Source organism: Centruroides vittatus, unplaced genomic scaffold (genome assembly GCF_030686945.1).
Source record: "Centruroides vittatus isolate TY-2023 unplaced genomic scaffold, ASM3068694v2 contig_767, whole genome shotgun sequence".
Lineage (NCBI taxonomy): Eukaryota > Metazoa > Arthropoda > Arachnida > Scorpiones > Buthidae > Centruroides > Centruroides vittatus.
This window is the reverse complement of record NW_027122496.1, coordinates 677,785-692,422: the sequence shown is the minus strand read 5'-3', so window position 1 is coordinate 692,422 and position 14,638 is coordinate 677,785. Positions and strand designations below refer to the sequence as shown.

General features: G+C 34.7%; 2 long non-coding RNA genes across 2 annotated transcripts; both read left to right on the top strand.

Moving 5' to 3' along the window:
* Window positions 1-2,708: 2,708 nt before the first annotated feature.
* LOC136981523 (uncharacterized) lies at window positions 2,709-8,084 on the top strand. The gene is made up of 3 exons (XR_010881730.1): window positions 2,709-2,802; window positions 2,885-3,043; window positions 7,925-8,084. It is a non-coding gene; the product is annotated as an uncharacterized lncRNA (long non-coding RNA).
* A 977-nt stretch (window positions 8,085-9,061) lies between these two features.
* Window positions 9,062-10,262, top strand: LOC136981522 (uncharacterized). The gene is made up of 2 exons (XR_010881729.1): window positions 9,062-9,207; window positions 9,983-10,262. It is a non-coding gene; the product is annotated as an uncharacterized lncRNA (long non-coding RNA).
* The last annotated feature ends 4,376 nt before the right edge of the window (window positions 10,263-14,638 follow it).

Genomic DNA, 14,638 nt, shown 5'->3' with positions numbered 1-14,638 from the left:
AAAATATTTTAAAATTCCATACGAACAAAATGTATTTAAAAGAATCAAAGCTATATCATACAATTATGGTATAACCTTAGCATTAGGAAAATGTCCTTGTTTGAATTACAAGATAAACCCACATAATAATAATAATAATATATGGGACCAAAAAACGTAATTTACAAACTCAGTTGCAACTGCACTATTCCCAAATCTTATATGGGTGAAACTGGTAGAAATCTGAAGATCCGGTTTAAAGAACACATATCCGCGATTAAATATAATAATTTCAACTCAGCTGTTGCTGTTCATTGTAACAACAAAGGTTGCTAGATCATAAAGGAAACTGTAAAAATTGTCAAAAAAGAACTACATACGCAAAAAAGAAGATGGCATGAACATCTGGAGATACTTAAAAACAAAGACAGTGTGATGAATAGCAATATCGGTCAAAAACTACATGAAACTCGGTACCCATACTTGACCAAGAGAAGCCGAGAAGGGAGTAGCGGTAGTGGTTAAATAATGTGTTAAAGTACGACAAGTTCTCCCTTCCCTTAAGACCATCCCACCCACCTTAAGATGATGCTTTTCTGATGCATCCTGTTAATCTTCCACTTGCAATTTGTGGACCATCCCATCGTGTATAACTCTACTGTAAATTAAAACAATCTTCTTATGTCCCTTTTATTTTAACGGTGCACAACCTTCACTTCATCATACTGGTTGTTCCAAAAGGTTTTTCCTATTGTTCTTACCGTAATCAAGATCACGGTTTTCCCAAATTTTATAATCTTAACTCAGCACTGTGTCATGTATACTGGGATGCTTTTTCCAACACTTTGTACCATGCCGTCATGTTTGCAGTAAGTTCAAAACTTTTTACATCTGTGTTGTTTGTTTTTCCCTTTTGTAAATCATTTCGAATTTAATCATTATTTTAGCTTATACCTGTTAATCTGTTAATCAATAATCGCCATCCATATTATATCTAATGTCACAACTCCTGTATTTTCTCATAATTTATGTAAGTTTCCTGATGATCTTTTACAATTTTGTAACATTACAATAAATTTATGCTAACCTGTATGTAATTTTCCCTGTATAGTTGTAACACAAGAGTTGAAAAGGGACGAAAGCATCGAAGATATAATTTGTCTGTTATCGACATGTAACAAGTGCTGGGTTGATAAAATTGTTATTAGGAGACCTGTTGCAACATTTTCTAGGAATTAATAAAAGTCTATAATCGGATTCAGTTTTTATACCAGTAAAAAGTTTAATTCGTATTATATTATGTCAGACTTTCCAGAACGGGGGTAAATGTCAAATAAATAAATTTTTCTTTGTTCTCACGCTTTTATTTTAAACAGGTGTGCACCTAAATAGGGATCAGTTTGCCATAGAAACTGGCGGGATGGCCCAGCGGTCGAGGCTACCGCTCTGGAGAACTGAAATAGAATCCGGAAGGGTCGAAAAATCCTCATAAAATTTTTGGAGATGGTCTTCGAATTTACAACTTTGAGTAAATTGTCTCTGCTCCGCCAAATGGCACTACAGAGTACAAAGAGACTGTACTTTAATCACAGGTCTGCTCAGTCCACTGAGTTTACGTCGAAGAGATCTATCAGAGACTTTCCTCGTCAATTCCTTTAGTTTCAATAGGTTTCCTTTATTTGCTGAAGGCTTAGACCAGTGAACCTGGTCGGCCCCTCGGCGGAAGTCCTCTGTTAGAGGACAGTCAAGTACAGTACATAGTGCCTCGCGGCACCCAAAAAGGAGCTACCATTTCCTTGTCCGGACTTGAAGTGGGTGTCCCATCCAGTGACGTAGCTAGCATGGGTGACACCCGGGACGGACCGCCCCCAACGCCCCCCACGCTACGCCTCTGGTCCCATCCGATCAAGATCCTCTACAAGGTATTTATCCCCGCGTGTATCTCATGTAAACTCTCTCTCTCTCGACTGCTAAATGAACACGCTAAGTCGATATAACCCGATATATGTTGTATATTGTGGTCGATCACGTACTGTACTCGTTTTCATTGAAATCAAACGGTTATTTAGTTGTTAACTTTGGTATCTGAGTACTTCCGTCGGGTGTCTCTCCGTCTCCATGCGGTATCCGATTGCTGACACACGCGGTCGCTGGTGTGACCTACTTTTTAAACTGAACTAAATCGCCGTCGCGGTTCCCGTGTCAACCGAGACATTGTGATGTCGGTCCTGACAGGGCATCGAAGGGGTGCCGACTCTCCGATCACACTTATCCAACTGTATTAAAGCAATGTTACTAGACAACGCACCCATTAACTCGGTAGCAAAATGTTTACCTCCGCCCATTGATTTTGTAACATAGCCTTTTGCCTATTAACTCTACAGCAAAGCGTTTAACTCAGTTCATTAATTCGGCAGTTAAAGTACACTAATTATAGTATACTCATTAGTAATTACATAAAACAGTGCATAAGCTTCCATACAGTTAGGAATTAATTAAACTGTAATAAATTACTAAATTAAGACAAATAATAAATACATCATTTCAACGGTAATTTATAAAGTTAAGTGTTTAATATTCGTTCATTTGTTTTTAAAAAGTATAAACATTTCGATCAGGGGACTCCCCGGCCTAAAAATACCATCAAAGAGCAAGCGCCGGACGATATATTGTGATGTAATAGAGAGGAAGACGTCTATACACACGCGCGACTGGATTTTCCCAGTAGAGGTATAAAAAGCGAAACTCGCCGATCGGGTGTTTTATAACGGCATTTACGGCACTATTTGGAGGTGGTTTCGCTGGGTTTAAGCAAAGAAAAACGTAAGTTTTCGCTCATTTCTTGGAAATTAATTAATTTTCTTACACGGAGACGTGTGACGGAACTTTAATGCATTGGTAACAGATGATCTACCTGATAGAAGATTTTATTATACCGTCGCTACAAAGCGGAAGATTTGGCAAACTTCTCAAGTGGGAAGACGAGAAAAAGAGAATATTTAGACTTTCGGTCTGTCATAAACGTAGTGGCAATTGGTCGGAGGAAGCCTGTCGAGTGTTCGTGGTAAGTGTTTCTCGTGTTTATCTTAAAACTAACGGGTTATTTAACCGCTGTTTTATCCGTTTTCGCCCCACTAAACGGTGTAGAAACGAAAAGCAATAATAAAATCGATATCGATTCCGTGCACTTTTGGCACCCAATTGGGCAATGGATCGAGCGCTAAAAGCCATGTTAAGTTTCTATAAAATATGCACGCTTTATGGTTATTTATATATTTTCATATAGACTTATGGATACGCAGTGGCGAACTAAGGCTAAAGCGGGCCCTAGGCAACATTGTAATTCCGGGCCTATTTTTCAGTCACGACACATACTTTGCGTTTGGTAGTTTGGTTTTAAAGCATATAGTATGTAGTTCTATTTAATTATCGGATTCCAAGAAAAAAAAAGGAAAAAAATAATATACATGTACAAAAATTAAATAAACATAATTTATTAAAACAAACAATAATACTTAAACAAACATACCCAGATCGATATTGCCTTTTTTCTCACTTTTAATTCTGCAAACTCGTCAATTAGTTTGTCATTATTAATAGAATTATTTAATAACTCTTTTTTTTATATAAAGTAAGGATAAACTATTTAATTTTTGTTGGCCTAATGTGGATCTTAAAAAATTTTTTATTCTGACCATTACTGAGAATGATCTTTCACCGCTCGCATTGCTTATTGGAAGGGTTAAATAAATTCTCAAAATTATGTTTAAATTAGGAAATGTTGAAATAATATTATTTTCCCGAATAAATGACCACACGGATACAGGCGAAATAATATTTTCTTTACTTATAAAAGTCTTAAATTGTACTACTTCATTTTTCAGTTCTGCTAGGTTTAAATCTTGTTCATAACATTTTAATTCCTCTATTGAAGAGTCACTGACATCACTATCGTGAAAAATTGTTTTGAATTTATTGTTAATAGTTTTATATCACTCAGATCTTTTTTTAATGTTGCTAATTAAAGAATCGCATACAACAAAAAAATATTAACTTTAAAATGTCTTTTAAATGTTCTGGAATTTCATCACGAAATAGTTTTCGTATTTTCTGCCGTTTTTTATCGTTAGTATATGCAATGTCTTTAGCTTTTTCTGCTTCTTTTTCTAAATTGTCAAAATCATCTCTAACAGTTTGTATGAAATCTATCAATGAATCATATATTAAAACTGCTGTATTTAGGGATTCGTCTTTTTGTTGAAGAGTCTTGTTTGAAGCATCTATTCTCTCTAAAATCTTTTCCCATATAGTAACAGTACATACTCAAATGTATCAAGTTTTTTATGTAAATCGGCAGCTTCGGACCTTGTTAATGGTTTTTCGTCTATGTTTGAGGAAAAATGACGTAAACAATGTTTAATTTCTTCATAATTTTCCTTTAAGGATTTCGCAGCATCGGAACGAGCAGACCACCCGGTGTCACAAATAGGTTTAATACTCGAGTGTTTGCTCTTACAAAATTTTTGTAATGCATTCCACCTACGTGTAGAACTTGAAAAAAATACGTACAATTCCCGAACGATATTGAAAAAAGTGGTCATTTCCACGCAACTTTCGGCAGCGGCGTTTTCAATTAAATTTAACGAATGATTTGCGCGTGGTATAAAATGGACAGAAAAAATATGTTGTTTTATTCTGGATTGGAGCCCTTATATTTACCCGACATATTAAACGCATTATCGTAACTCTGTCCCCGACAGTTAGTGATGTCTAAATCTATATTATTTAAAAATTCTAAAATAACTTTCTCCAACTTTTCACCCGTATGAGAAAATATAGGTAGAAATCCCAAAAATCTTTCTTTTATACCACTCGGAAGAACATAGCGAATAATGACGGTCAGCCGATCTACGTGAGATATATCGGGTGTCGAATCAATAATTAGAGAGTAAAATTTGGCTTCCTTTATTTCGTTCACTATTGTGAGTTGTAAATCTTTCGATATAATAGAAATAAATTCATCTCATATTGTAGACGACAAATAGTTTATAGTACCGGTGCCGCGGTTTGCATATTTTTTCGTGTGTTCCCGCATAAATGGATCGAACTCGGATAAATATTCCAAAGCACCTATATAATTACCATTATTTTCACTAAAAAACACTTCATTTTTACCACGAAACGCTAAAGAGTATGAAGAAATAAATTTCATTGTCGCTACCACACGTTTAAGTACTTCCCTCCAATGTTTTTTTTCATTTATAATTTGTTTTTCCAGTTCGGTGTCAATGCGTCCGGTAATTTTAGATCTTGTTATAAAAATTAAAATGGAGTTTTCGTGCTCTGACAATTTTTTATGTACATTTTTCCAATCATTCGTCCCTTTTGTCATTAGCGTTGTTTGCTTGGAAAATAATTTACAGACGTAACAGTACAATAAGTTGTTGGTTTCAGTAAAAGCCAACCAATCTCTTTAACTTTTTCCCCGCTATTAATAGTTCTGAAGAAGGAGGCAATAGTTAATTTTCTTGTGATTTGTTTTGACCCTTCGTTGCATCGAATAGAAGATGATTCCAAAGATCCATTTATTGATTTTGGTGGATTTTTTATATAATACTCTGGCATGGCGTCTGTTAAGTATTCCGGCCATAATGCAATATCGTTTACAAAACTCTTAGTTTCAGTCATTACTTTGAGATGATTTTAAATTTATATTTTCTCCTTTTGTTTCATCTTCACAAACGGAATTGCTTGGTTTTTCCCGCTGATCTTTTTGCAGAATAGTTTCGGACACGAATGATGTTTCTGGAGTTTGAGCGGGTGAAATTTGTGAAAATGATGACGATTGTTGTAATTGTTCTCCATCTAGAGTTAAAAATTTGTCCAACGATCTTTTCATTTGTTTTGCCACTTTATCTCGATCTGCTTTTCGTTTTCTTTTTTCACTTCCACTTAAATGTTTATAGGAACTCATTTTAAAGACCACGTACTGAAAAGAAAGAAGAAAATGATCTTCAATTAAATTTATTTTTACTCACTATCACAATCACAAACAAAATCACAATTTGTGGTATTTTATATTATATATTATTTTAATTAAATAATGTAATACTTTTATAAAAGCTTACATTTTTATTTTAGGAATTCCAGAAAGTATTAACTACGAATCCAAAACAATCTGTTTGCAATCGAGTCTAGGTACTTAAGTCTTAATTGCACGATTTTCAATCACAACTCACATAAGATGCAATACGTTCGGGAGACACTGATTTTAAATAGCTACGTTTGACTTTTTAAACACGTGCATAGTAAAGGCTCGATCGTATTTACACACATCGACACTCGCGGGCGTGGATGCATAAGCACGGGAACGCTCGTCCACACTTGTCGACTTTATCAATCAACGATTCGGCATAATTTGGATACGTTTCGGCTATAATTATGAATATCACGTTTTTCTGTTAAATATAAAAATATAAAAAATTAAAAACCTAATTTTCGGGCCCCAAAAATTACGGGCCCTAGGCACGTGCCTAGGTTGCCTAGGCCTTAGTCCGCCCCTGTGGATACGTGTAACTTAATAGGGATGCGTAATCTCGTAATTATTTCGCTTTAAAAGTATACGATTTTATAACGGTAGATGGCACGACAGGTTTATTTCCTCGGCGTGGTCGATCAATATGACGGACATGTGACGGTGTTGACTTCTCTTCTGGAAGATGTATTAATGTATTAAAGATATAATTTATTTTAATAAAATTCAAACTGTAGGAGCAGAGGTCTAAATTCAATGGCATATTTTATTTTTGTCTGAATAATTGTCACATATATTTTTTAACGAACATTTTAATAACCTGTACTAAGAAAAAACCCGTGCCAACTTTGATTTCGTACGAAAGTCGTAAACAAACGTTTTATCGATTATTGCAGCGGATTCGATATACTCTTCGTCTTGCCATTATTTTTTTTATATAGTGAACTTTTAATACAGTGTATAAGAGAGGAAACATATTTAATCGGAAAGAACTGTTAATATCGCATGATGTATTGTAGTTGCCTTAGTGAGTAATTTAGCGTACGTGCATCGATAATACGCGTAAACACTACTTACAAAAGACACGCGACGTCGCCCATTTTGCAGACAATCGTCGTTGTTTACTACAGAAAAACAGAAATGTCATGGAAACTGATAAAAATCGAAAATAGAAGATATATTTAAGGATGTAAAGGTTATTTAGGCTAATTAAGCTAAGTAATTTTAGGAATAATGCTAATTAGTACAGTATAAAAATGTACCAGGCACACTCTACAAAGTGACTTTCGTCACTTTGGTCTCGGTTAACTTAATATATGATTAACCGTAACAACTAGGACATCGGCCGACTTTGTCGTATGGCGATAGAATTGAGGTGGAGCCGGAAAGAAAGAACTTATCTCTGCACGGAAGAGACGATCGTTGTACCTGCCGGGTACAGAAAGACGATGTAAGAACGAAGCTCGGTTCTCATGTTTTGGTCGTTTGTCGCGCCTATTTTCGTTTAGGCGCACGCAATACTATTTTTATTTCTGATTTCTAGGCCCAAATTCCGTTAGGCTCGCTTAGTCGCATCAGAGAGCACGGACATTGTCAGTTTAACTCCTGCGTATTTCGAAAACACATAACACACCATTCCCTATTTTTACATTCAAGTCGACTCTCGTTATATTTTTGAATTTCTCGTCTTAATTAATGGAAAATGGCAAAATTCGATCAAAATCCATCGAACAGATTTCGAGAACAACACAATTCTGTAAGCTTCATAGAAGAGGCTTGGTTATTGCTCCGCCTCAAATAGGTAGTGTCAGCTGCGTAAGACATTCGGTTATAATTTCCAAAAAAGGAATCTTTATTCTTCGATTTTAAAAAGATTAGGCCTATATGTATGTATTTGTTTATTAATTGCAGGAGTGGGATAGACGAAACAAAAGGGAAGACAAAACGGACAAAGATTTTTATACGAATTCCAGAGGACGATTCATAAATGCATTGAACAGGTTAAAGGAGAAAGTGAAGCAGATCAACTCTCCATTGAAAAAGAAGTACAGACTTTATCAACTGATCAATCACGAAAGTAAGTTGTTTATTGGCTATTTATTAACGTCATTTTATACCTCCGAAAGAAGAATTTCGGCCGTAATTCGCTGAAAAACTGAAAGACTGCGCTGGTTATGGTTGACGGTCACGTGTTTCTTTGATTCCGTTACGTTTCTTCATTTGGGATTTTTGAAAGGATCTTCTATCAGATTAGAAACGATAGGACTTATTACCGTATGATTAATTAATTGTATGAACTAAACTTTAGCATGATTTTTCAAAATTCTCGAAATATAGGGCCCAGCCCTAAAATAAGCCGCAGTTAAGATCGTCAGCCGGATGGTCGTATTTAATACGTCCGTCGCAACCCACGTCGGACGTATGGAATTATAAAATAATAGTATTAATCTATAATTCACATATATAATATAAGACCCGTTCTTATTTTCAAGGAAACGCAGTATTGTAAATGTATTTTCTATGCCATTCATAATTTGGTGAATCATTCCGTACGTTTAACTTTTAAAATTTATAATTAACTTTATGTATTATAATCAAATATTTATGTATTATTTTTATTTATTTTGGTGACCGAAACGGAAGAACTGTCAGAACTGCAGAGAAGTGTAAACCACCAAAGTTCTTTGCAGACTGGACATGAAAATTCAATCGTTCCAACAGAATATGCGCCACTTCCTCGACTAGACGAAATAAGTTTATTCGAAGAGCCAAATGTACGGTCGGACCATTCAGTGAATTCAGATAATAGTTCAGAAAGCTCGTCTACACTGTCCGAAAGTGAAGATTCGTTGAATTCGCCAGCGTCAGAGGATACACAATGCGGCTCATCTGCTCTGCCTTCTGACTCGGAAATTTATTTAGATTTAATGGAAGTTATTGAAGAGCAATTCGGTTTTTCAACAGATACGAGTTCGGAAAGCGAGCAAGATTCAGATAATCTTCCGATGGATGTCTCGACAGATGATGATGATGTAGAAATGCATGACATCTCCTCTGATAAGGTAAGTCGTAATAATTAAGTTTTACCATAAATTTTGAGTTTGTCGCAGCGTATTTCATTGTTTATTTCTTAATACAGAGACCCGAAAATCAGTCAGTGGAAAACGAAATAAATAACTTTGCAGAATTTGAAAGTAAGTTACGTTTCATTAGCAGAATTTAATTAATTCTTATACTGATCTTATCCTATCATCGTGCAGATGTTATATTTATAAAATAATATAAAATATAATTTACTTTTTATGTCAAAAATCCAGCAACGAGTTGTGTAACTTTTCCGGCAAGAAAGCAAAACTTGCGTGTGTCGCCATCTGTTACGAGATTTTATTTTAAAACCTTTTTATATTATTAATTGTTATAAAATGACAAAGAGCTTAATTCCGAGGATAGAGACGAGTTTTATTTATTTATTTTTTTAAAGAATATATTATAATGATAATAATGAGTAAAACCTTCATTAAGTCCTACCACACCACAGGTACGAATATATGACTCCCTCTATCTGCCCACCCCGCCGACTTTTAACCACCAAACTTTAATAGACTTTAATACGCAAACCATTTTGCAAGTTTTGAAAAATTTTTGACAAAAGGCACAGAAGTTATTAAGGTTTAAATTCATTCTGTCCACACACTAACTTCCATACATAGAGAAAACCCCGAATTTTTTAGTATTTCTCCACGTTTCCAGGTCAAAGTGTAAATATATCTTGGGTCGTGGATTAAAATTTTATTTTAGTTTCTTCGATAAAGTGAGAAATTTTTCCAGAAATTCTTCTAAGGTTATTGATCGTGTTTACTTGATGTGCCGAATAATAGAATTAATATAACTAAAATTATTTTAAGATTTTTTAATAATTATAGTTTATTTTTATATTAAATGGAATTAATTATATTCTATTTGAGACAGGTCTCGACCTTACTGCATTGCAGTTATTCGAAGAACTAACACCGAGTGCGAGAGAATGAAGGCAACTCCCACCGAAGAGAAACAGTCGAGAAGTTGGTGGAACAGTTGAAAGAAAATTAATTATTTAAAAGATAATTTATGCCATTTTAATTCGGGTATAGAACTTTATAATTATCGAACGATAGCTTATTATGACTCGTTACCTGTTGAAAACCAGTTAAATTCTTTTAAAATTTGGCAATAATTTCATTAGAAAGTCACTTAAGTATTTAAAAATTAATATATATTATTTTGAATTCCAAATCTGTATTTGATAATGACAAATGCCGAAATTCCTCTTTATCAAATACGGATTGAGAGAAACGAAATCAACAATTGCACGAATGATGTTTGGAACACAAGAAATTCCTTTATAAATCTACAAAGTGTATAAAGAAATTTGCCTCGTTTTCGAAACAGGTTACAGCATTCGTCGTCAACTTTACAACATTTAAATGGGCGAAACGTGTATAATTTTATTTCACTTTGCTGGTATTCGGAGTGATCGAATGAAAACGGAATTCACAAGATAGCCTACAGCACGAAGGAATCTGTGAGCCAGCGACGCTCACTACCGGCTCACGGAGTCCCTAAACACCTAGACCACATCTTATATGTGGGTGGCATCGGGTGTTTAGATGGGCGAGGTTCGGTTTTCATTCGCTCGCTTGGTATTTATAAATTATCCTAATTATGAAGTGTAATTCAATTATAAAGTATAATAACACTATTTTTTTTCTTTCTCGGTGTTCACAATCATTGATATTCCCTATTACGGAGAGACGTCGGCAGATGCTGGGTAACTGTTGCCTGGATCGTTTAGAACCGACTTTGCTCGAAAGTAATTGGGAATGTCGGTGGTTTCGTGGCCCAATAAAGCAAAAATTGGTGTAATTTTACTTTAGTTAGAATTTCTCGAAACCGTTGTTAGTGAATTGTTTCGGAATGCGAAGATGATATTTGAGTGGGATTTTATCCATTGCTCTTCGGTAGATAAGTGCGTTAATGATGTAATACAGTATTCGACAAGCCTATTATCGTATTCGCCGCTTTATATTACTCGTTCCGAAAAGTAAGCGATAAATATCTGCACTCAAATGATTAATCCTCGCATTCCGACGGAGTTCACTGACAAAATTTCACGAAATTCTAATCTAAAATTTGTGTATTTGTAAATCGTCAAAAAGTGTGACGTATATTGAAAATATACGAGAAATGTTCCAGAAATTATGTTCGTGTTAAATGTTAATTAATTGCGATTAAGCTGATTTTCATTATGAACTTTCGTGTCTTTAATCAGAAAACGATAGAAATTGTTCATTTTTTCATAATGTGTGCACTCGGTCAATCGGTACGTATTAAATATGGTAAAGTAAAATTTACGTAATAATCAATGTGTATATTTCGGAAGGTACAGATCGTTTCGAGTAGGTTTTCGTTAAAAAAAAAGCATTTGGATTTGCCGCTTGTAACCACAAAATTTATTTCGTAGAATCATATTGTCATTCCGGTTTGACCCTATTGCGTTATCTTACTGCGTTAGTAATTTATCAACGCGGATAAAATATCATAGTAGATAAGCACAAATTACCTCTATTTAATGCTGTCTAGAGGTAAATCGTAATACCAAGCGTATTTAACAGTTCTCCGAGTAGTGTCGAATAGGGGTATATTACGATCACTCTATATAATTGATATTTTAAGATAATTTTGATATTAAAAGCGACGAAACGAACTGTACAAAGCCGGAATCGGTAAATTGACTGAGTAAATGTTAAATCCTCGTTAAATATGTAAATCGTGTTAATTGTAATAGACACAATTTGTCAGATTTTACGTTAAACGTCCGAAAGGGAAATTGCTATAAAATTACTAAATGATTAAAATTGAATGGAAGTTTTAATCAATTAATAATTTTTCAACGATTCTGTTTTGTACGCTGACACGCAGCCAATAAAGTTGTGAAATTTTACCGAAGTTTCGAATTTTTTGCATAAGGGTACCAGACAAAAAGACAAACATATAACAGATTCTTTATAGAAATTTTCTGCGGAAACTAACGGATCTTTATTAAATTTGGTATAAGAATGACTCAAACTAGAAAGAAACGTAATAATTTCGTTACTTTTCGTGTTGAACAGTTCCTCTTAAGCCACTCGTCTTTATTTCCGTATACGTAGATGTACTGTATATGGAAATAAACGGCACGATCTGTTTCACTCAATCGTCAGTGTGTCGACTCTTTGTATACTTATTTATTTTACATATTTTTAATTTTACATTTCCATTAGTTCAAGTAATTTTACTTTGAATCTAGTAATTATTTCGCCTACATTTTTTTTTCGGTTCGAGTCATCTTATACGCTTGTTGTTCGTCTATTTTCAAAGATTATTCACTAGTATTGCCGATTTAGTAATGCGGAAACTTTCACTGCTACACTTTTACTTTCCATAACAGTTTCTATAACACAGGAAAAGTATGGCGATCGGTCAAAAAATGACCCCAAGATTTTACATTCTTTGGACTCCGGAGGCCTTGAAACGTCGATAAATGCAAAACTTTTGTGTAATAGCAAAATCAGGTGCCACATTCTATTTTTGCTGTATCGCTATCTAGCAGCCAATAAGATAACAGCATCAATAGGAGAACGTCGTCAATACAGCAAGCAATGGAGAAACCTAGTAGAAAGGCTTTAATACGACTGGATAAGCGGGCCAATGGCGCACCCGGAGAAAGGTATGTAGTGAACATCCGCAATCGATTCAGCAACGAATCGGAAACTTCGTTATACAAATGACCAATCTATTAAAAAGATGGTGGATAGCGCGGTTAAGACGTGTTAAAGAAAAGTAATGCTTATACAATGGAAATTTAAGGAAGTATTTAATAAAATATTAAATAAACGAAAGAAATGGTAATAAGTGGTAAGTACTTTCGGTTAAATTGACCATTTTCTGGATATACAGGCTATACAATGAGTTTCCTCATTGTATAGCCTGTATATCCAGAACAGTAAGGTGAGTAGCTAAATACAGTATCCCCCTGCCTAGTAAAGAAACACTATATCTTGTGAACCGGCTTTCGCCGTCTCTTATGCTTTTATCTGTTAAATCTGTAATTATAAATTAACATAAATTATATACAGTTAAACCCTGATAAAAAGAAAAAAATGATCATCTCTAATCTCGCCTCGTGGGTTCTTATCAGTTAGGCTATAATAGTAGATGTTATTGAGCAGCATAGGAACGGAGTGGGAGAGATATCTATTTATATATGTGTGTAGTTATCTCTTTTTCTAATAAATTAATTTTCACGTTTATTTGAGTTGAGAATGTGTCAATTTTTTAAGAAAAGATCTAACTCTCTCCTTAAAATCCGGAGAATTTAATGGGAATCGATAAACGTGTCGTAGTCTGCGATAAACTGTCAGGTAGTGTCAGAAATCACGATGAAAAGTTTGTTCGATATCCAATGTAGATAAACGGCTGTGACGGCGTCCACCGGAGCCTTGGAAATTCACAATAATAATCCGAGTCAGGTTAATTGTTCCCTGTGTTTACTTCGCTATATTCATTAATGAAGACAAGAGAACCTGAGATTGCTGGTAATTTCCTTAAAACATTCCCGTGTAAGTACTGTATATATATCAGTAAAATTTTGGAGGCTTCCATTAACTAGGTAACGCTTTGTTTATACCAGCGTTACGGGGCGTTACGTTACGCGCAGTAAGGCGTACTCTATAAAGTTGTCTGACGTTACACTTTCTTTAATACGAGACAATAATTCGATACAAAATTTAATGTTATAGAATAGAGAATTTAATAAAAATAAATAGAAGTTGGCGAGAGGCCCTATACTGTATCCATTTTTAATAACAAAAATGACTGGGCTAGTTACTTCTGTTTATCGAATAAAATTCAGCCTAATTCATTCGCTTCTACAATTAATATTTTTCGTGTAATCATTAAAAAAATCTGTCAAATTTTAGATATAATATAATATTCGAGACACTTGTAGAGGTATATAGCATAACTTTTTTTATGTTATGTATCATCGTGTGACGTTACTGGCAGTTAACACACGAACTGGTTAACGTAGAAAAATCATTTTTCGGTGAGTTCTGTAGTGACGATTCATTTCATTCAGCGACCGCTTCCATTTTAAATTGCTACAAAAAAATAAATTTATTCCACGTGACGTCCGATAACGTCGAGGAAAAGCTGGGATTTTTCGGGAATTGAGCAAAATAATTATTTAAGACTGATTTTTAATTAATAAAGAAAGATTCTCTGTATTTCAATCGTTCAAAAACAAGGGAAAAGGGGCCGCTAAGGAGCTAAAGGGGGCTAGCTCTACTCCCGAGCCCCATTATAAGCTGTGGCGAGTCCCGTTGGTGTTTTAATTGCCACGTTTCTATATTTATAAGGAATAGGAGGCATTACTTAGTGGTATATCCTCAAAGAAATGAAAAGAAGTGAGAAGGGTTAGTTGGAGGGAAAGTTTGTTGTGGCAGAGGCCGAAAGTGGGTGGAAAAGTTGAAGAGAGGTGAAAAGAGGAAGGGGGAGGTCATGAGCCGCACCGGAAACTTTATTTAAGACATAAACGGGTAACATTGT